This window comes from Nuphar pumila, chromosome 11 (genome assembly GCF_984573655.1).
Source record: "Nuphar pumila chromosome 11, dmNupPumi1.hap1.1, whole genome shotgun sequence".
Lineage (NCBI taxonomy): Eukaryota > Viridiplantae > Streptophyta > Magnoliopsida > Nymphaeales > Nymphaeaceae > Nuphar > Nuphar pumila.
Genome location: NC_143259.1, coordinates 32,410,935 through 32,432,299, shown reverse-complemented (window position 1 = coordinate 32,432,299; position 21,365 = coordinate 32,410,935).

Sequence of the window (21,365 nt, the reverse complement as noted above, 5' to 3'; positions counted from 1 at the left end):
TTTGGAAGGGCCACTTGGAATAATCTCTCGTAAAAGTTTCTTCACCTACTCTAGGGAATACTACTGTATCTTTTAAGTGTCCATTGGCTTTTTTCTCCTTTTTCCTTTTTTTTTTTTTAATCTGGCCTATTTGAGAATGATGCTTGCTCTCCTTCTGAGAACCTTCTTCATTTAGTCAACGAAACAAACGGATCACGTTTCATGTGCTGCTTGCTTCTTTGAACAAGGTTATATATATATATATATATATATATATATATATATATATATATATATATATATATATATATATATAGAGAGAGAGAGAGAGAGAGAGAGAGAGAGAGAGAGAGGGGTCACTTGCTATGAAATTGCTGGCAAAATGATAATTTCGTAATCATATATAATGTTGGAATACGTGTGTTTCACCAATTTACATATGAGACGGGGACCAGGTCAGGGGCAGTACTCCTGGCCATATTAAAACCCCTTAGATACCACAAATCTTAAGATGAACGGCATCCAAATCATCATGGGTTGAATGCCCATTTTTTGGATGGGCCCCACCATTTTTTATAATGTCATTCATGCTGGGGATGAAGATGGCTCACAAAGACCCGTGTATATGCTTTTGATGGATGATGTTCTCAAATCCCAAGGATTGGAATTGATGACCAAGGAGTTTGGAATAGAATATCTCTGGCCCAGAGGGCTTTGAAGCTTTCTTACAACCACACAACAAGAATATAATATTAGAGCAGTTCCTCTACTTCCATGTGTGTGCGAATGTGTATATGTGTTGTATGTTTATATTTGTGCGCGTACACGCACGGTCATGCTTGCTTTTTGTGTGCTTTTTTGCAGATACGGATAACGTCTTTCATATCTTCAATGACGAAGGCATATATTTTTAGAGAGAAAAATAAAATTCATTCATTCATAAGTATATATGGGAAGAATTATTACATAATAGTAGGGAAGTGATGAGATATCTCTCCCCCAGAAGGAAAATCAACCAAGAACCCAAAGGACGTTTGAGAACGCTGAAAGAAAATAACTAAAATCCAGAAATGGGGAAGAGTCCAATCAGGCCACTTGTGTTTGATTCTTGACATTAGTTCCGAGAATGCTTTGCATCTGATTAAAGATTGAAGAGAAAATTTATTGCAAAAAATTCTTTTGTTCCTCCATAACCAAAAGAGTCTTTACACAATAAGAAGCCAACATCTCCATGAGAATAAAATCTTGAGACCTTTTGCATGCACGTCTTTGGCAATCAAAATGTCTCTAAGATTGGTTTGCAAGTCTCACCTAAAGCCAAGAGCATGCCAAAAGTCACTGACCAAGCCCTGCATAGACTTGCAATTCCAAAAAATATGTTGCACAACATCTAGCCAGCTGAACCCCTTCTCTTCTCTTCTCTTCTCTTGAATGAAGCCCATCCCAATTACCAAAGCATCCCATCAGGCAAAGCTAGTAGTACTATCAGCAAAGGAATTCAAACTAGGCAAGAACATGTGAATTAAGTAAGCCCAGGGGATGATCTCGGATTAAAGGTATGGAATTTTGGACACAGAGGCATACAGGCTTAATAACTACTAAAGACCATTGGACGACCGGGAAATAGCACTGAACAAGCAGGGGCTAAAAGCTTCTACCCAGTCTTACAAGTGTGATTCCTCGACCAGCACCACGGCCATCCTTGTAGATCATATATACTTCTTGATAAAGACATTTGCTCAAACTCGTTTTTCATTGCTGAAAGTTGCTCGTTCCACATACCAATCTTTCGTAGGCCCAGAACCCTGACCCTCTTAATTGCTTCTTGTAATTAGGTCCCATTGTTACCAAGTTAAGTCTTCTTTTGTTGTGTACCTCCAGCCCAAAGGAACTGCTTCATTTCCCTATTGATCCTTTTTAAAAGTAATTTGGAAAGGAGAAAAATCTGGATGGAATGAATTGCAAATCAAAATAGGGTGTGCTTCGCAAGAGTTACCCTACCAGTAAAGGATAGCGATGTAGCAGAAGCATCCTATTTCTATTTTTATCTTCAAGGATTCCCCAATACGTGTCCCTGGAGACTCCATAGTGCAGAGGCAACCCAAGGTGGGTGAAAGGTAAGGAACCAATGGGGCAATCGAACATGATGGATCCAGCCCTCAAATCTGATCAGTTGCCTAAAGTCTGACAATCAACAACGGGAATCTTTATATACATAAAATTTAAATTTCCATATAAGGATATCAGTGTGAAGGTTCTTATATAAAAAATATGATGTTTTTTATTAAATAATTTGGGTTTTATATATTTTTCTGTTCCTTTTTCTTCGTTATGAGCAACTGCTGGTACAAATATTTGTTTGTATGTTGACACTCCAAACCAACCAATCTTGCCTAACAAAAAAGAAAGGAAAATTTTCCTACCAACGTATACAAAATTGGTTAACACGCCACCACTTTCAGATTTTCCATCCCACAATCATGCTACCATACCAAATAGATTAATTGATGATAGGAGTCTAGCTTGTTCTGGAATAAAGTTTTTGAGCTTGATAGTAAGTGATGTGGAATTACAGTGGAATTGGTTGGTGGGTGTTCTATAATAAGTTTGTTTCCATCACGATGATAAAAGCATTTATCTGGGTTGTTCTGGTGTCCAGCTTGAAGGGCCAGGCAGATGGGACCCATGCTTCCCCACTTTGCTTTCCAATTAATAAGGCCATGTGCTTCCTTAAAGGCAAGAACTGCCTATTGTCCCCTTTGTTCTCATGTGTCAGCGTACAAGTGTCCCCACCCAATACATTTTTTTCATCTATCCATCCAATATTGGTTGGTGAAAATAGATGCCCTTCTATTTGCACTTCTTGAGTGAAAATGTAAGAAGTTTGGCAAGAGAAAAAAGTTTCATGCAATTAACAAAATCTTGGTCTGCCCCTAAAACACACACACAAACGTGCACCAACTTGTACAGTGCCCAAAGATGCTGCCAGTTTCAGCAGACATGCACCAACTTGTACCTCAGTTATTAGATGAAAACAAACTCATTGAAAGCATGTCAAATGCGTGTTTCCTGCTTAAACTGAATTCAGAGGAAGATAAATCTCATGCAATTTTACTTTGAACAACTTAAAACCGACATCAATACATCTTGGTGGAGGAAAAAAAATCACGCAGAAAAGGAATATGTACATCCACATGCAGGTTTATTTGTTGTAACATGCATATATCATCTTAAAGCATAGGAAAAGAAAAGTAAATTGTATGATCAAATTAGAGACTGGCACATGTGACAGGCTATTGACATGAACATTAAAGGATAAAAAACTGAGATGTAGCGGACCTTGTGAAAATTGAAAACCACATCAAGCCCACAAACGTTGCTAAAGAAATGGTTCAATATCTCAACAAACAAACGGATGCACTCCAAGTAAGCCAGTTCATTATCTGTGATGTCAACACATATTGAAGATTTTTTTTGAAGTTAAAAAAAATAATAATAAAAGAATCCTAGCTCTATATTACCAAGCAACGAACTGCTCAGCAAATTACTTCTCGCATGAGTTCGGCCCCCTTTTCTTCCCAAATCCAACAACTAACAATCACATAGAGAAGAGGTTGCAAACATACACATCAGCTTGCACATAAACCTATGAAACAAGATTAATCAATGTGCGTAGGGATGTGACTACATTCTTCTGCAAAATCTATATGTTCTTTTTAAAATCCTGAGCTACAATATGTAGGTATAATGTTGGGATCCTTTGCTGCGCATAACAAAGCAGAGCGAAGGGTGAGCGTACCTGAGGCAGCCATTGAAGAACCGGATGATGGTTGGTGGTTGGCACTGGTGGCTGGAATAGGATGAGCTTCGCTCCTCAGTCGGACTGCAGCCCTCCAATGAGCGCAGGCTCCTTCAGCAGTCAGTGAGCAAGATCCCTCTTTCCCTCTTTAGTCGAAAAACTCAGAAAAAGGTAATTTTCTTCCTTAATACTTTTCTTTGTTTTTCTCTTATACATGAGTTGCTCATTGATACCCATCTTTATAGCCGCAGCAGGGGATAGGTTAGCGTAATCGTTCATTCTTTGATTTTCCGTATGTTTATCATAATGAACACTAAAAAGGGGAGGTTACAAAAACGTGGGTAATTGTCACACATCATGGCTTATCCCAACATTCTTCCACTTGTTTCGACGATAAACCCTTAACCAGTAAACTTTATGAGAATTGCTTGATAAATAGATTGGCCTTTAAAATCTATTCTACAGATCTTTAGTTAAATCTCTAATCCTTATAAGATTAACAACTATAATAAGAATTAATAAACTATATATGATCACTTTATTCATATGCATATGTCAAAATAAAAAGTTTAACAAGCACATCCTCAATACATGTTCGGAATACAATCCCGGTGCTAGCCCTTTAGTAAGAGGATCAACAATCATCTCTTTGGTACCAATATTAACAATATGCATTAGATGATTCTCTGTCCTTTCTTTAACAACAAAGTACTTTAATTTCATATGCTTACATGACGTAGTACTTTTATTGTTATTTGAAAAGGACACCGCAACTTCATTATCACAGTAGACCTTCAGTGACTTCTCAATGAAATCGATCACCTTTAACTGTGATATGAAGTTGTTCAACTATATGACCTGCGAAGTAGTCTCGTACAATGCTATAAACTTTGCCTCCATGGTGTAAGCAGCAGTGGTCGTCTGCTTCCCACTTCTCCAAGAGATCACTTCCCCAGCAAGTAAGATGACATACTCAGTAGTAGACTTTTTATTATCAAGGCATCCTCCTAAGTCTGCATCTGAGTAGCCAACGACCTCAAGGTGATTAACTTTATGATACTTCAACATATAGTTTTTTGTCCCTTACAAATACCACAAGACTTTCTTAGCAACCTTCCAATGAGATATGCCTGGGTTAGACTGGAATCTACAAAGCATCCCTACTACGAAGAAAATATCTGAACGTGAACAAGTCTTCGCGTATTGCAAGCTGCCAACAACTGATGCATATGGATAAGCACTCATCTGTGCTTTGTCAATTTCATTCTGTGGACAATCCTTTAGGCTCAATTTGTCACCTTTTGATATGGGTGTTGTACCAGGAGAACAATTCTCCATCCCATATCGCTTCAATACCTTATTTATGTAGGATCTTTGGGAGAAGCCTAGAAAGCCTTTTGCTCTATCTCGGCGGATCTCTATGCCATGTATATAAGCAACCTCGCCCATATCTTTCATATCAAAATGTGATGCAAGAAATTATTTTGTCTCTGTAAGTAACTTTATATCGTTGGTTGCCAGCAAAATGTCATCCACATACAACATCAATATAATGAACTTACTCTCACTTTCCTTAAGGTATATACATTGATCAATAATGTTTTCTGTAAACCCGAAAGTCACAATGACTTGGGAAAATTTAATATACCATTATCGGGAGGCCTGTTTAAGTTCATATATTGATTTGTTAAGCTTTCAAACCAAACGATCATATTTAGAGAAACCAAGAGGTTGTTCCATGTATACCTCTTCATTCAGATCCCCATTGAAGAACACTATTTTCACATCCATCTGATGTAGTTGGTGTGAGTTTTGTAAAATAAATTTTAAAACAATATTTTTAATGAAAATCAAGTGAAAGCCAGACACCAAAAATATAAAAACCAAAGAACTAACATATAGAAAAAGAATGTACATTAAACAATGCACCTAATGATCTTAATTGATTTAACCTATTCAAAGAAAACAAATGCAATATAAAACGTTGAATCTAAATCACTACTAACGAAAAAAAAAAATCAAATAACCCTAGTCTAACTAACACAACCAATTGAAATACCTATAGACCTGAAACACAATATGACCAACGTGCTTTTGCTGGGCCGCATGTCAATAGGATCTGGAATTCACATGTGTGCATAATATATAAAAAAATATATGTTGAGGAAGACTTGATAACACACGTTGTGCTGCAGTTAGCGTTAGCTTGCGTATTTGGCAAAGACTGCCAGACACAAACTGGTGGTTCTAGTTACAAACGTGATCTCACGCTCATGTTGGACCATAGTAGTATCTCAAACTTGTGGTTTGCTGATCGGCTGGAAATCTCAGCACTAAAAAAAAGGGAAACGACCATAATTTATGAGTCAAATTGGATCAATCAAGCACTCCCGAACTGAAGCATGCAATCTGCAAACCAACACCGATCTGATCGGGTCAATCTTGCCTAAAACATGAGAGTGCTCAACTGAATTTGATTGACGCGCTTGGATCCAAACAATCCTGCATCACTATGCTGGTCACACTAGATTGTTTTCAGGCCACAAAGAACCAGCTATACTATGTTTTTTTTTTTACAAAAATCAAGATAAAACAAAATAATAAAAAGAAAAGAATCTACGATGTATTATGCTTCTAACCTAATATGCTAAAAATAAAATATGAATCACATTATCCTAAATGCGATGTTTACATTATGCATATTAATAAAAAAAACACAATACTACTATCTAGTATGCTAAAAAAAATAACGAGAAGAGGGAAAAGAGGGTTACCTACAATGGATGGGTTGAAAAGAGAAAGTGGTTGATCTCAGCTGCACGCACATCTCCCCGACGAAGAAAAAGAAGTTGCCGATGACGAAAGGGTTTGAAGCTAGAAGAAAAAGAGGAAGAAAAAGAAGAAGAGGAGAACAAGAAGAGAAAGAAATTGACAAAAGAGAGAGGAGAAACAAGGAAGAGAGAGAAGAGAGAGGCAAGAAGGAGGGGAAGCAAGAGGGCTGCTGGAAAAAATGTTTTTCAAGCCCTCTAAACTACTATTTATATGCCTAATTAGGTTAAAACAAAGTTTTCAAAAGAATCCAAATATTTCCGATAATTTTCAAAACAAAGTCTCTTATGAAAACATGTTTTTTTAAAAATCGAAACTTACTAAACTAATTAAAAATTATTGAATACAAACCTAAGCTAACTAAACTACAATTAAGAAATTCTAAATCTAATAAAAACACTAAAAATATAGGAAAAGCTTTGAAAAATCTGATTTTCTGATAAAATTCAATTCAATGTGGTTTCTCAAAACTAACGATATAAATAGGGTTTTAAAGAGATTTTAACATGGATCATGCATAAATAATGATTAATAAAATATGAATATTATGCATGATTAGTAGTTCTAAGTCATAGTGAGCTACGAGGGCCAAAATTATCCTCATTGACTCCTTAATTGAGACGAGAGAGAATGTCTCATTATAGTCAATGCCCTTCATCTGGGTGAATTTTTTTAGCAACCAATCTTGCCTTATGTCTCTCTATGTCACCTTTGGAGTCTCTTTTGGTCTTAAAGACCCACTTACACTCTATGGGTTTTACTTCTTTAGGTAACTCGACAAGATCTCACACTTGATTCTTAACCATCGAGTTCAACTCTTCTTTCATGACTTTTATCCAGTGCAAAGATTGTTTGCTTTCAACAGCTTTTATAAAAGTCAACGGATCATCATCTATATCTATGAAATCATTAGGCTCCTGAAGGTACACTACATAGTCAAGATGTATGACAGATCTCCTAATTCTTGTGGATCTTCAAACAGGTCGTTCTACATGTTCAGATTGAACATGTTCATCCTGTTCGTGCTCTTTTGCATTATCCACAATAGGTTCATTTTGGGTTTGTACATCAACAACCGAGTGATCAACCACATCATCAATAGAGATAACAATATGGTATCTTTTGGTGTTTTCCTTTATAGGTAATGAAACTGGATCCTGTATTTCCTCAAAACTAAAGTTTTGAAGTACACTTAATCCTATTGAACCATCTTCAAGGAATTTTGCCTTATCTGTTTCAATAATCTGTGGTGAATGAGATGGGCAGTAAAACTTGTATTCTTTTGATCTCTTTGGATAACCAATGAAATATCTACTGGTTGTTCTTGAATCAAAAGCTTTAATGTAGGGGTTGTACAACTTAGCCTTTGCAGGACATTCCCATATGTGCATATAAGACACTGATGGTTTTCTACCTGTCCATAACTCATAGAGAGTTTTAGGTGCAGATTTTGTAGGAACCTTATTCAAAATATGCACAACAGTCCTTAAGGCTTAACCCCACAACTTCATGGGAAGTGTTGAATAATTCAACATGGCCCTGACCCTTTTTTTAAGCGTGCGATTTCTTCTTTCAGCTAAATCATTCTGGTAGGCACTACCAGGCATAATATATTGAGTCACAATGCCTTCCTCTTTAAAAAATCGCGCTAATGATCATTCTCTTTGCCCCCATCTCAGTAAACCTACCATAATATTCGCCACCTCTATCAGACTTGGCTATCTTAATAACTTTATCAGTTTGTTTCTCTACTTCTTTCTTAAATTCTTTAAACATTTGAAAAACATCAGATTTTTCGTAAATCAAGTAGAGATACATATACCGTGAATAGTCATCAATAAAGGTGACAAAATATTTTTTGCCTGTATAACAGGGGGTAAAAGATCCGCATATATCCGTATGAACTATCTCCAATATCTCACTACTATATTTGACACCCTCTTTATATGTATTTATATGCTTAGCCTTTATGCAATCAACACACGGGTCATTGTCAATAAAATCTAGAGATTTCAAGATCCCTTCATTTACAAGTCTCTTTATTCTCTTTTCAAAGATGTGACCCAACCTTCGATGCCAAAGCATGTAGAATTTATCATTAATCATGCTACGTGTATTCCCAACCAATGCGTATTCAGAAGTCAAAGACTCCTGAGTTTGGATCTTCACGTTTAATTTATACAAACCATGATAAACTAATGCAAAACCAATTTCAATAGAATTTATGTAAATGAATAACTTGGAATTTTCAAATTTAAAGCAATATCCAAATTTATCCAATCTTGAAATTGAGATTAAGTTTTTACTATATGTTGAAACATAAAAGACATCATGAAGATCCAAATTTACGCCTGTATCTAAAGTGGTCCTGCAGGTCCCAACACCCTTCACATGTAAATGCATCTTGTTTCTCAAATAGATGATCTTCACATGCATTATTGGTTTTCTTCTGTCCAGGAATGACTATAGACAGTTGGAAATATGAACAATAGCACCAGAGTCCCTTCTTGTACTTTATGCAATTTGCCTTCCTGCGTCCCTTCTTCTTGCAAAAGAAACACTTTATAGGAGCAGAATCAGGTTGCTTGCTCTGAGATGACTTATCTTCTGCTGACTTCTTTCTAGCAATTTTCTTAAATGCATTCTTCTTTGGTCCTACCTTGAAGCCATATGCGTACTTTGCACCTTCTCTTCTTTCAATCTCTCTTCTTCTTCAACACACTTAGACATAAGTTCATTGAATGTTCATTTATCATTATGTGTGTTGTAAGAGATTTTGAAAGGTCCATACTGCAAAGGTAAGGATGCCATAATCAAATGCACTAGGAATGAGTCCGAAATGTTCAACTTCATGTCATTTAGTTGAGATGATATGTTCCTCATTTCCAAAATATGCTGGCGAATATTACCCCCTCTAAAATATTTTATACTTATGAGTTTCTACATTAGGGTATTGGTCTTGGCCTTATCGAAACTGACAAACTGTGCCTCAATGACACTCAGGAATTCCTTCACTGTCCTGTATTATGGGATAACACTGCAAATATTCTTAGTCACCTTAGATTGCAAAAACAACATGCTAAGTCTATTCGAGCGCTCCCACTTCTCAAAAGCACTCTTTTGTTCAACAATTCTTTGATCAGTCAGGGCAACAGATTCATCTATCTTAAGGGTCAGATCTAAATCCATATATCCTAATGTGAAAATGATAGTTTCTTTTCAACCACTAAAATTAGATTCATCAAGAAAAAGAATAGAACTTGTGCCATCTAGAATCACAAAACTAAAAACTGCATGACAAAAGACATGTATCAAAAGAAAGCATATACGAGACAAACCTGATGTAAAAAGTAATAAACAAAAGACCCTGAATATGCTTATTTTTGAGTGAGTGTAGGGGGTCATCAGAGTTCTACTTTGATAAGAGCTTCGACATGCGTAATCACTTCACCTACCGCCCACAGTTGGTAAAACTAATGCTCATGTGAAGCTAGACCATCAACACATAGTACCTTTGGATACACATGTTTGATGTATCTCAACACATTTATCTCATTTTACCCTACCTAAATTTCAAACACGATAAAACTACCTTTGGGTTATTTATCGTTTCATGAATCTAAGTATAACAGTAATATTGGCTAAAACTATATGATAAAACAAAATTTTTGACAACATATGTGTATTCAGTCACTTTGGTGACATGATTTCACTAAGTCATCTAACTATCCTTGATTCCAATATTACACATTTATTTATGCATGCATAATTATAAATAAAATGCATGAACAATAACAAAAGTGAAGCTTAAATGGGTAAAACTTGGGGTCCTTAAGTAGAAACCAGTCTGAAAATACTCTGAACCAGTTATCCAAGGGTCTAAACCGGTTCTAAATCTTATGAACCAGTGCTAAGTATGAACAAAAGTTCATAAAACCCTATAATTGTATGCCAAAATCCCTGTATCTTCTTATATATATAAAAACATGGTCTTAGCATCTCCGAACCAGTGAGAAACAGAAAGAAACCAACCAAAAATGACTCCAAACTGGTCCTGAAAAGGTTCGTATCGGTCTGTGATCCGGTTGAGGTCAAAAAGTGTCTGAACCCTTATTGGATCCGGATCTGAACCAGTACTAACTGGATTCGAGTCTAACCTGGAATGAATCAGATCCAGGTCTGACCCGGTATGAACCAGATTTGGGTCTGATCCGGTATTAACCGAATCTGGGTCTGACTCGATACTAACTGGATCTGGGTTTGACCCGATACTAACCGGGTCCAGGCCTGACCCAATACTATCCGGATCTGGGTCTGACCTGGTATAAACATAACTGGGTCAGACCTGGCCTTTCTGGATCAGACCCATACCCGAAACCATTATGGGTCCGGGTCCGATCTAAGGAAAAATGGCAGACCCGATCTACCCTGAATGGGTTTTGATCGGGCCTGTCATCGGATCAAAAAGTACCAAACCCAATCAGGTTCCATTGATAAAAACAAAAAACAAAAATCCGAGGGTTTCTGTTTATAAAACCGGTGAAACCAAAAGAGAGTTTACCCACCCAGTCTGTCGGCGACCCTTCTCTGGCAAGATCCCGACGACGACATCTCCCACCTCACCCAACGATAGAGGGTACAAGAAAAATATCGGATCGATAGCGACCCACGTCGCCTGCCGGCGACCTACGTCGCCTGCCGGTGACCCACGTCACTTGTCGGTGACCCACATCACCGGCCTGCTCACGGCAAAAACAACATTGACCCCGACGGCCTCCGGCGATGACTTCTCCCACCTCGCCTGACGGTAGAGGGGAAGCCAAAAAAAAAAGAGGGCTCGCCGCCCTGGATGCTGCGTGACGTTGGACGAACCACAACACCAGTGAAGTGGTCGATGAAGGCCGCCTCTTCCCAACGACGCACCCACGATGTCCTGCAGACATTGGCGAGAAAGCCCCACTGCTTGACAACAGATGGAATAGAGAATGGAAAAAGGGGGGGTTTTAAAACCCTTATTGTTGCATGTCGCCGGACGGATGCCAGCGATTCGGCAAAAGCAACTCCCCCCTGGCGGCAGTCCGAGGCAACCCTGACGTCGGTCGGCCTCCCTGTAACCCAACGGCGCAGGTAAAACCCTAACTCTGCAAATGTTTTTGTGTCTGGTTGTCGCCGTCTGCGACCAACGTCGCCCCACGGTGATTCTGCTCTGTCGATGCACCATATCGCCTTGCGGCGATGGGTTGTCGAAAAAACACTATCACCCCATGGCGACTATCACCCCATGGTGACAGTCGTCGAAAAAATGCCAACAGGCCCTCACACAATGGAAAAGCATGGTGTGGACCCATAACCTAATGTTGAGATTCTTTGCTGCGCATAACAAAGCAGAGCGAAAGGTGAGCATACCTGGACCAGTCATCAAAGAATCAAATGATGGCTGGTAGTTGGTGTTGGTGGCTGGAACAAGATGAGCTTCGTTCCTCAGTCAGATTGCAGTCCTCTAATGAGTGCAGACTTCTTCAACACTCGATGAGCATGATTCCTCTTTTCCTCTTTAATCGAAAAAGTCAGAAAAAAGTAATTTTCTTTCTTAATTGTCTTTTTTGTTTTTCTCTTATACATGGGTTGCTAACTGATACTCCAGTTTTTAGCCGCAGCAGGAGATTGATTAGCGTGACCATTTCAAGGGTTACCAAAAACGTGTGGGTGACTGTCACACGTCGTGATTTATTCTAAATTATAAATCAAGAAATACATAATTGACAGGATGGGTTTCTGAAATTACAAATTGAATAACCACATCACAAGAAAGTAGAAACCCCTAAACGATCATTCCACCACGGCAGTCTCCGAAACAGACAGCAGAGCAAAGTAGAAAAAAAAGGAAAATCAGGGAAAGAGGATAGAGAAAATCGCTCACCTCGAGAGAACGCCACACAAATCTGTTCCCTTCCAGATCTCCTCTATCTCCCTCTCTTCTCCCTCTGGCGTCAGAAAAGGGGTTTGCTCCAAGGGGTTTCATGTAGTGGAAGGAAGCAGCAGAGGAAGGGCTCCAAGCCGACCAAGCGGGTGTCTAGGGAGAGGAAGCAACGAAGGAAAACTGACGAATTGGAAAAACGATGGGGGCTTCAACACGCAGCAGATAGTTGATGGTGGTGGTAGCAGTGAGGTGTAGAAGCTCCCGTGAAATTGATCGATGATCACCGATATCCTTGTGCCTTCCCGTGAAATCAATTGATCAGAAGGGGTTGCATAACTTCTGAGAGAGAGAGAGAGAGAGAGAGAGAGAGAGAGAGAGAGAGAGAGAGATGATCAATATCCTATCGTGGGAGATCTGGCGGTTTCACTTTCCTTATTTCTCTCATTAGCTTTCTGGCATGTATATCTCTTTACTTACTTTCCCTATCTCTGTGGGACTGTTATTATAAGTACCTCTTCCTGTTGTACTCAAAAGTATGAGAGAATAAAAGATGAATGATCTTCCTCCGTGGATGTAGGCTACACAGGCCGAACCACGTAAACCATGTGACTCTTCTACAATGTTTTTGATCTCTTCATGGTATCAGAGCTAGGTTCATTTCCTAAGCAAGGATGATCGTCACGAGTGCTGCAAATCATGACGGATCACCACAATCACTCCATCGGTGAAAATGCTGGATGAATTTCTCATGGTGAAGGATCTACCACCAAAATCGTGGTTCACGAACAAGGTAATCCGAGTCTCAAGATCACCAAGACTCTTTTAAATGGATTTAATTACCTTGCTTGGTCTAAAGCTGCTACTCTCTTCTTGAGTGGAAAATCCAAACTTGGTCTGATCAATGGAAGAAACCCTAGACCTCCTTTGGATGATCCTAAGTCTGATGATTGGGAGTCCAACAATCATCTTGTAATGTCATGGCTCCTAAATTCTATGGAACAAAAGATAGCAGATGGTTTCTTATTTCTCGAGACTGCTGAAGCCATATGAAATGCTGCCCGTGAACTATACAACGAGCAATACAACATTGCTCGCATGTATCAACTTACTCAAGAGATCCAAAATCAAAAAAAGGGGACAGCTCCTTTAAGCGAGTATTTGGGCACGTTGAAAGGAAAGTGGGACGAACTGGACTCCTACATTCCTTCCACCACGAATCCCTCGCAGATCAAAAAAATAAAGGAACAAGAAAGAGTTTTTCAAATTCTTACTGGTCTTGAAAATGAGTATGAACAACTCAGGAGTCAGATTCTCATGACCCAAGATCTTCCTTCTTTAAGTGTTGTCTGTTCCACTCTCATGCGTGAAGAATCTAGACGTCGAGCAATGGGAACTCATCATGAAATCGTCCTGACTGACAATGCTGGAAAAATAGACAAATCATCTTTTACTAGTTCACAAACAAATGCTAATGAAACTGAAAATAAGTTCCAACTAATGGACCAAAAGCCACAGTGCTCTCACTGCCGTAAGGTGGGGCATATAAAAGAAAATTGTTGGTTCATTATAGGTTGTCCTGGAAAGAAAGGTGGTTATACTCACAAAAGGAACTTTGATCAAAATGACTACAAAGGGAAGGCAAATCAGGTCTACGCTGAAGATAGCCAAGTTACATTGGAAAAATTGGTTGAGATGATTAAAAGTCTTCAAGCTCAGAAGTCGGCTGGTATGGCTGTTGAAACAACAGAGCCGACATTTGCTAATGCAGGTATGATTCAAAAGACTGATTGTTTTTGTAATATTCAATGGGTTGTGGACTCGAGAGCCACTCATCATATGACGAACCATGGCAATATCTGTGATAATCTCGTTTTATCCAAAAACAGTAATCTGGTTATTGCCGCCAATGGTACTCATATACCAATCGAAGGAAAAGGCACTATTCGGCTGCTTGATCATAACTTGGATGCTCTATACATGCCAAACATTTCAAAAAATCTTCTATCTGTTGCCAAAATTACAAAAGATCTAAATTGTTATGCCATTTTTTCTGACTCAAATATGGTATTTCAGGACAAGACGACTCAGAAAACGATTGGTGAAGGAAGTCTTACTAACAGGCTTTATCATTTAAATATGATTGACAGAGCTCTCTTTGCAGGAAATAATGAAGGAAATAAGTGGCATAGAAGGATGGGTCATCCTTCCTCTCGTATTTTAATTTTTTTGTTTCCCAATGTTCAATTCAATAATAGTCTCTGTGACATTTGTCAGCATGCAAAAATGACCAGACCTGTTTTCTCCACTTCTGAAAGTGTTAGTAAAAATACTTTTGATCTGATTCATTCAGACGTATGGGGACCAACTTCTATTGAATCCATTCATAGATTCCGGTACTTTGTACTGTTTATTGATGACTATTCCAAAGTTACTTGGATCTATTTGATGAAAAGCAAGTCTGAAGTTTTCAATCACTTTAAGGCATTTTACAAAATGGTTGAAACCCAATATGCTCGCAAGATTAAAATGCTTCGTACTGACAATCGAATAGAATGCGTAAATCATTGGTTTGAGGAATTCATCAAAGATCAGGGCATTATTCATCAGACTTCTTGTGTTGACACCCCCCAACAAAATGGGGTCTCTGAAAGAAAAAATCGTCATTTACTTGAAGTTGCAAGAAGTCTTATGTTTCAAAGTAAGGTTCCAAAACAGTTATGGAACTTTGCTGTTGCCACGACCTGTCACATAATTAACCGAACGCCTAGCAGACGGTTAAGTTACAAGAGTCCTATTGAACTTCTGACTGGGTCCAAGACCAACATCCATTATTTTCGCACTTTCGGGTGTACTGTTCATGTATGAATTCCGTCTCATAAAAGAGACAAGCTTAGTCCTCGAACTAAGAAGTGTGTGTTCGTTGGATATAGCTCCAGCTCAAAGGGGTACAAATGCTATGATCCATAAAGTGGTAAGCTTCATGTGTCGCGAGATGTATGCTTCAATGAAGATGTTCCTTTCTTTGTCTTAAATGATGGTTTTCAGGATAAAAGTCAGGGGGAGAACACTACTCAGACAATGGAGGACTATGACAATCTCCTTTGGACAGTTGAGACTATTTTAGAGAATGGTCAGTCTGTTAATCAAACAAATTCTCCTATGAATGTTGACCCAAGAGAATCAACTGAAAGCTCCTCTCAACTCAGAAGATCTGAACGCGTTCGGAGTACTCCAAGGTATTTAGCTGACTACGAGACTTACTGCTCTACTGCCTGCCCCATAGAAAATCACATTGGTTATAACCAGATCTCAAAAAGCTATGCCTTGTTCATCAAAGAGCTTGATAGCAGAAAAGAACCTGAAACTTACCTCGAAGCTAAAGACGACAAGAACTGGAGTAAAGCCATGGAAGAGGAACTTGAAGCCTTAGAGAAAAATCATACATGGGATCTTGTGAAACTCCCTCAAGGGTTCAAGGCTGTGGGATGCAAATGGCATTATCGATTAAAATTCAAGAGTGATGGAACTCTTAACCGATACAAAGCACGTCTCGTAGCCAAAGGCTACACCCAAACTCAAGGTATTGATTACGAAGAGACCTTCGCTCCTGTTGCTAAAATGAATACTCTGCGCATTGTACTTTCTATTGCATGTAACTTTGATTGGACTCTTCATCAACTTGATGTCAAAAATGCATTTCTTCAAGGAGAGCTAGATGAAGAAATTTATATGACACTTACGCATGGTCATCCTCAAGAAGGTACTGACTCTGTCTGCAAGCTTAATAAAGCCATATATGGTTTGAAACAATCTCCCAGAGCTTGGTATCTTAAGCTCAGCAAAGCTCTTGAGAAAATTGGATATTCCAAATGTCATACTGATAACACTTTGTTCATGAAGAAGAACAAAGCTAGTACTACATTCATTCTCATATATGTCAATGACATCATTCTAACTGGTAATGATGCAAAAGAAATAAAAGACTTAAAGGAATATCTTCAAGTCACTTTTGATATCAAGGATCTAGGAAGAATCAAATATTTTCTTGGCATTGAGATAGCTCACTCCAACAAAGGGTTATTCTTATCTCAGCACAAATATGCACTTGACATCCTTCAAGAAACTGGGAAGATTGGTGCACGACCAGCTGATACTCCTATGGATTCTAATTGTAAAATCAATGCTCAACATGATGAACCACAGGTTGACAGGGAAAGGTTTCAACGTCTTGTTGGAAGATTAATATACCTTACTGTAACTCGTCCTGATATATGTTATGTTGTTAGCTATGTCAGCAGATTTATGCATGACCCTCGAGTGACTCATATGAATGTTGTTGATCGAATTCTTCGCTATATAAAAAGATCACCTGGACAAGGGCTTTGGTATAAAAGGAACAACAATGCTGACATCACTGGATTCACAGATGCAGATTGGGCAGGTGACATCCTTGATAGGAAGTCTACTACAGGGTACTGTGTGTTCGTCGGAGGAAACTTAGTCACTTGGAAGAGCAAGAAGCAGAAGGTTATAGCCAGGTCCAGTGCTGAGGCTGAATATCGTGCTATGGCTGATGGAGCCTGTGAACTCACTTGGACAAAGAACCTTCTCAAAAAAATGGGGTTTTCCACAAAAGAACCTATCGACATGTTCTGTGACAACAAAGCTGCTATACATATCGCTGCTAACCCTGTCTATCATGAAAGAACTAAACACATAGAAATTGACTGTCACTATGTGAGGAACAAAGTTGTTGCTGGAGAAATCAAAACTCTCTTCATTGAAGGCAATGAGCAAGTTGCTGATGGACTAACCAAAGGTATATCGAGGTCTGATCTACAACAAGCAATGAGTAAGTGGGGATGTCATGACATACATGCTCCACTTCAGGGGGAGTGATGATCAATATCCTATCGTGGGAGATCTGGCGGTTTCACTTTCCTTATTTCTCTCATTAGCTTTCTGGCATGTATATCTCTTTACTTACTTTCCCTATCTCTGTGAGACTGTTATTATAAGTACCTCTTCCTGTTGTACTCAAAAGTATGAGAGAATAAAAGATGAATGATCTTCCTCCGTGGATGTAGGCTACACAGATCGAACCACATAAACCGTGTGACTCTTCTACAATGTTTTTGATCTCTTCAGGGGGGAATGAAAAGGAAAAAAGAAAGGGAAAGAGAGGGATCTTTAATGGCGCAGGTAGGAGTTAAGCCAGAGAAAGTCTCATTTTTGTGGTTTACTGGCGTTGTGTTTCATGCCCCAGTGTTCGTTTTTTCTTTGGCGCAACCTATTTTTGCGCCAGAAAAGATGTATTTACAATGGCTCTATGTGCCTGTAAAACTAATATTTCTTGTAGTGATTTTTTAGAGTTTGGACATAATTTTGTTCTAGATCTGAGTTTATATGTCCAACTAGTTTCTGATCCAGTATAAATCTTAAGACTTTTTTTCTGATAAAAAAGTCCTGCCTGATTAAAGTTCACTTGCATAGAAAAGTTATTTTTTTCTGTGTGAAGGTAAAATCATATGGAAACTGGATGTAACCAGCACTTCTATTTGAACAAGCATGGACATCAGTTGCTAGTTTAAGAGAAAACTAATGCACTTGATGGATTGGTCTGTTCTTGTAGACTGCAATTATTTTGTTGAATTTTTACTCCTCTCAGTTGCTGCCCAATCTAGATTTTTCTGGGATTTACTCCTATTAGTAGGAGCATAAAAATTTCAGAATTTCTGGATTTTCAGTCATGTAGACATTACTCTTGGATGTCCTATTAAAAAAATTACCGTTGGATATCACCCAAACTCAATTATTTTCTCTGTTGGTGGTATTCTTAGATTATCAGATTCTTTTTTACTTCCTTTTTATAACTTGCCACTGGAATGTCTTTTATTCATCTTTTTTAATTATATTCATTCTGTACGTGGTAGTCTAAATTGCTCTTTGTGAATTTGGTGCACAATTTGTTGTGTGGGGGTGTGTATGTGCTCACCCTACTGTATTTTTTGCAAAATCTTAATGTCCATGCTATATAGCTTTGTATTGTGGGTGATGACAAGAATGGACAAGCAGGTGAAGTGTTTCTCAATTTAGTACCATTTGAAATGCATTTGGTGGCCAAAGTATGGACACCGTACGGTTGGTATGAAGATTTGTCTTGTCTTATGTATATTTTTTCTTTCTCATTCTTTTTCCTTTTCCTAGTCTAAGCAAAAACAGATTCTTACATTGTTGATTTTCATGCTTATCACAGTTGATTTAGTGTATGCATGGCAAGATGGAAGTTTGGAATTGTCTTATAAGAAATTTGGCAACATGCTGGTGGTGGATGGTCTATCAGGCGGTAGCTCCTTGTGCTAAGTTGAGAGTAGAACAAATTTGCTGCAGACTTAATCTGTTGCACAACACATGGGTTCTGTGTTACTAATTTATTATGTTGCCATCTTCATGTTTTGTTTGATGATAGATCTGTGGACATTTAGAGACAGTATATGAATTGGCGAGTCCCATTACATTTAATGGACTTTTATTAGAAGTTAAAAAGAATCACTCTTTTCTCTTCCAACAATGGATCTATGAAGTCGTCCCGACTAAAATTGTAAAACCTATAAATTTTGAATATTATTAATAAATAAATAATTCATCTTTATTTTCGAGTTAGAAATGTGTTTCTATCATTTAAATCTCATTTATTGGTGTTTAAATGCTCAATTATTCATTTCTGGCTAACAAGAGTAAAATTGGTATTTTTAAAACTATTTTAGATATTTAATATTCAATTATATTACTTCTGATCAAAAACATGTTTTTAAGAGTTTTGTAAAATATTGGTGTGATATCATTGAATTTTGTAATTTACTAGATGAATTTAGCAAGTTAAAAATCTTAATTTTGAACCAAAAACATTTTAGTTATTTTAATCAAAAGTACTATTTAAAATATTTAATCTGTATTTTACAGTAACCAAATTTGGTGAGATGGAGATGTTGGTGTATGCAACATTTTTTGCTCAGCAATTAATATTGATTGGTGGTTCACCTTATCTTTATGGATTTTGGAGAATTTTATATTTTTAGAACTTTTGGCATTTTCGATCCCGCACGAAGTGTTTGGTGCATCGTTGCTTAAGCGGTCTTTGCAAATTTTGAAACCTCTCAGTCTTTTGAATTTTGATTTGTTGTTCTTCACATTATTAAAATAAGTTTCCTTAACTAAACTTGTAGAGAGCATGTTTAGGCACTAATTGCGTAAAACATGATGTGCTAAATGCTTCACTGACTTGCAAATATAAGTTATAAGCACACACCATACGTAGTTGTGTATATCTAGATGTATTATGGTTGCCTATATGTTTAACTGATTTGAGTGCACGATATACTAAAATGTGATACTTATGCTAAATATCAAAACAACTGTAAGTCAATGTGCATTGAATGCAATGCAATGCGAAATGCAAATCGGGTAAAGGCCTGTGATAAGTATATTGTGCAAATGCATCACCCAATAAATTTATTTTTATTGTATACAACACTTTCCTACTCTCACACACCACTTAGTTCAGGATATCTAGTACTGCTATGATTGTAGTTCGGAGATCATGTTGAGCATTATTTGAATGTATGAGAATAAAAGTGATTTTTCTATCATAGTTTGGAGATCACGCTTGTCGTGATTTTAGATAGCAAAATATGGAGTGTGTTTGTTGCATGTATATGTTTGAGCATGCATTTGTGTTAATGAATGTTGCAGAAATTAATGCGTTTGACATGACTATATTGAATGCTAGTATGAAATAATAATTGTGCAATCATGCCTGAAAGCATGAGCGATAAAATCATGTTCATGATAGGATTATGCAAATACCGTTATGCATGGACTGATATGTCTTGTGCTCTCATGAACGAACCATGATTTGTATGAATGCTATATATATAATGTGTGAGACATATTATGCATGAAATGCTTGCTTTGCATATTGATTCATATGGTGAAACAATGTATATATGACTTGAATCCTGTGTGCATAACTCGAACTACGTAGGAGTTACTGTGAAAATCTTTATAAAAAAAGATTTTGCATAAAAATGCAATGCTAGAAACACGAGGTGTGCACAAAAGAACAAAAGGGGAACTTCTCACAAGTGCACAAAGGCACGAATACAAATGCACAAAAGTAAAAAATATCAACTTGAATATATTGGGTCACAAAAGGGGTTTTACAAAAGCTTGAAGAAGCTCAAGGGGGTCACCCTTATTTATACTACATTGGAGCAATAGGGGGCCTCCAATACATATGTTAGAGCCCCTCCAACGGTTAGAAAAGTAATCGTTGGAGGGTGCTCCAACCTATGTGTTGGAGCCCCCCTATGTGACATCTCATTAAATGAGAGGAAATAAAAAATAAAAAAAGAGAAATACAAAAAAGAAAATAAAAAAACAAATACAATATATTCTCAAATGAGAATATGCGTAAAACATGTAAATTTATATAAATACCCTTATCAGGTTATATATATATATATATATATATATATATATATATATATATATATATATATCTGTGTGTGTGTGTGTCCCTCCCCCTCAAACTTAGGGTGACACAACCTCAAGTTTGCCAAGAATGAAGTTAAATCTTGGAGAACACAACACCTTTTGAAGAATTCTGCCAGTTGATATTCTGATGTAACATAAGGAAGGTCAATGGTTCTTCTTAAATATTCTTCATAAACATAGTGGCAGTCCATCTCGATATGCTTTGTCTGCTCATAAAATGTGTGTTTTTTGGCAATGTAGATTGCACTTTTATTATCACAACATAATTTTGTGGGCCCTTGA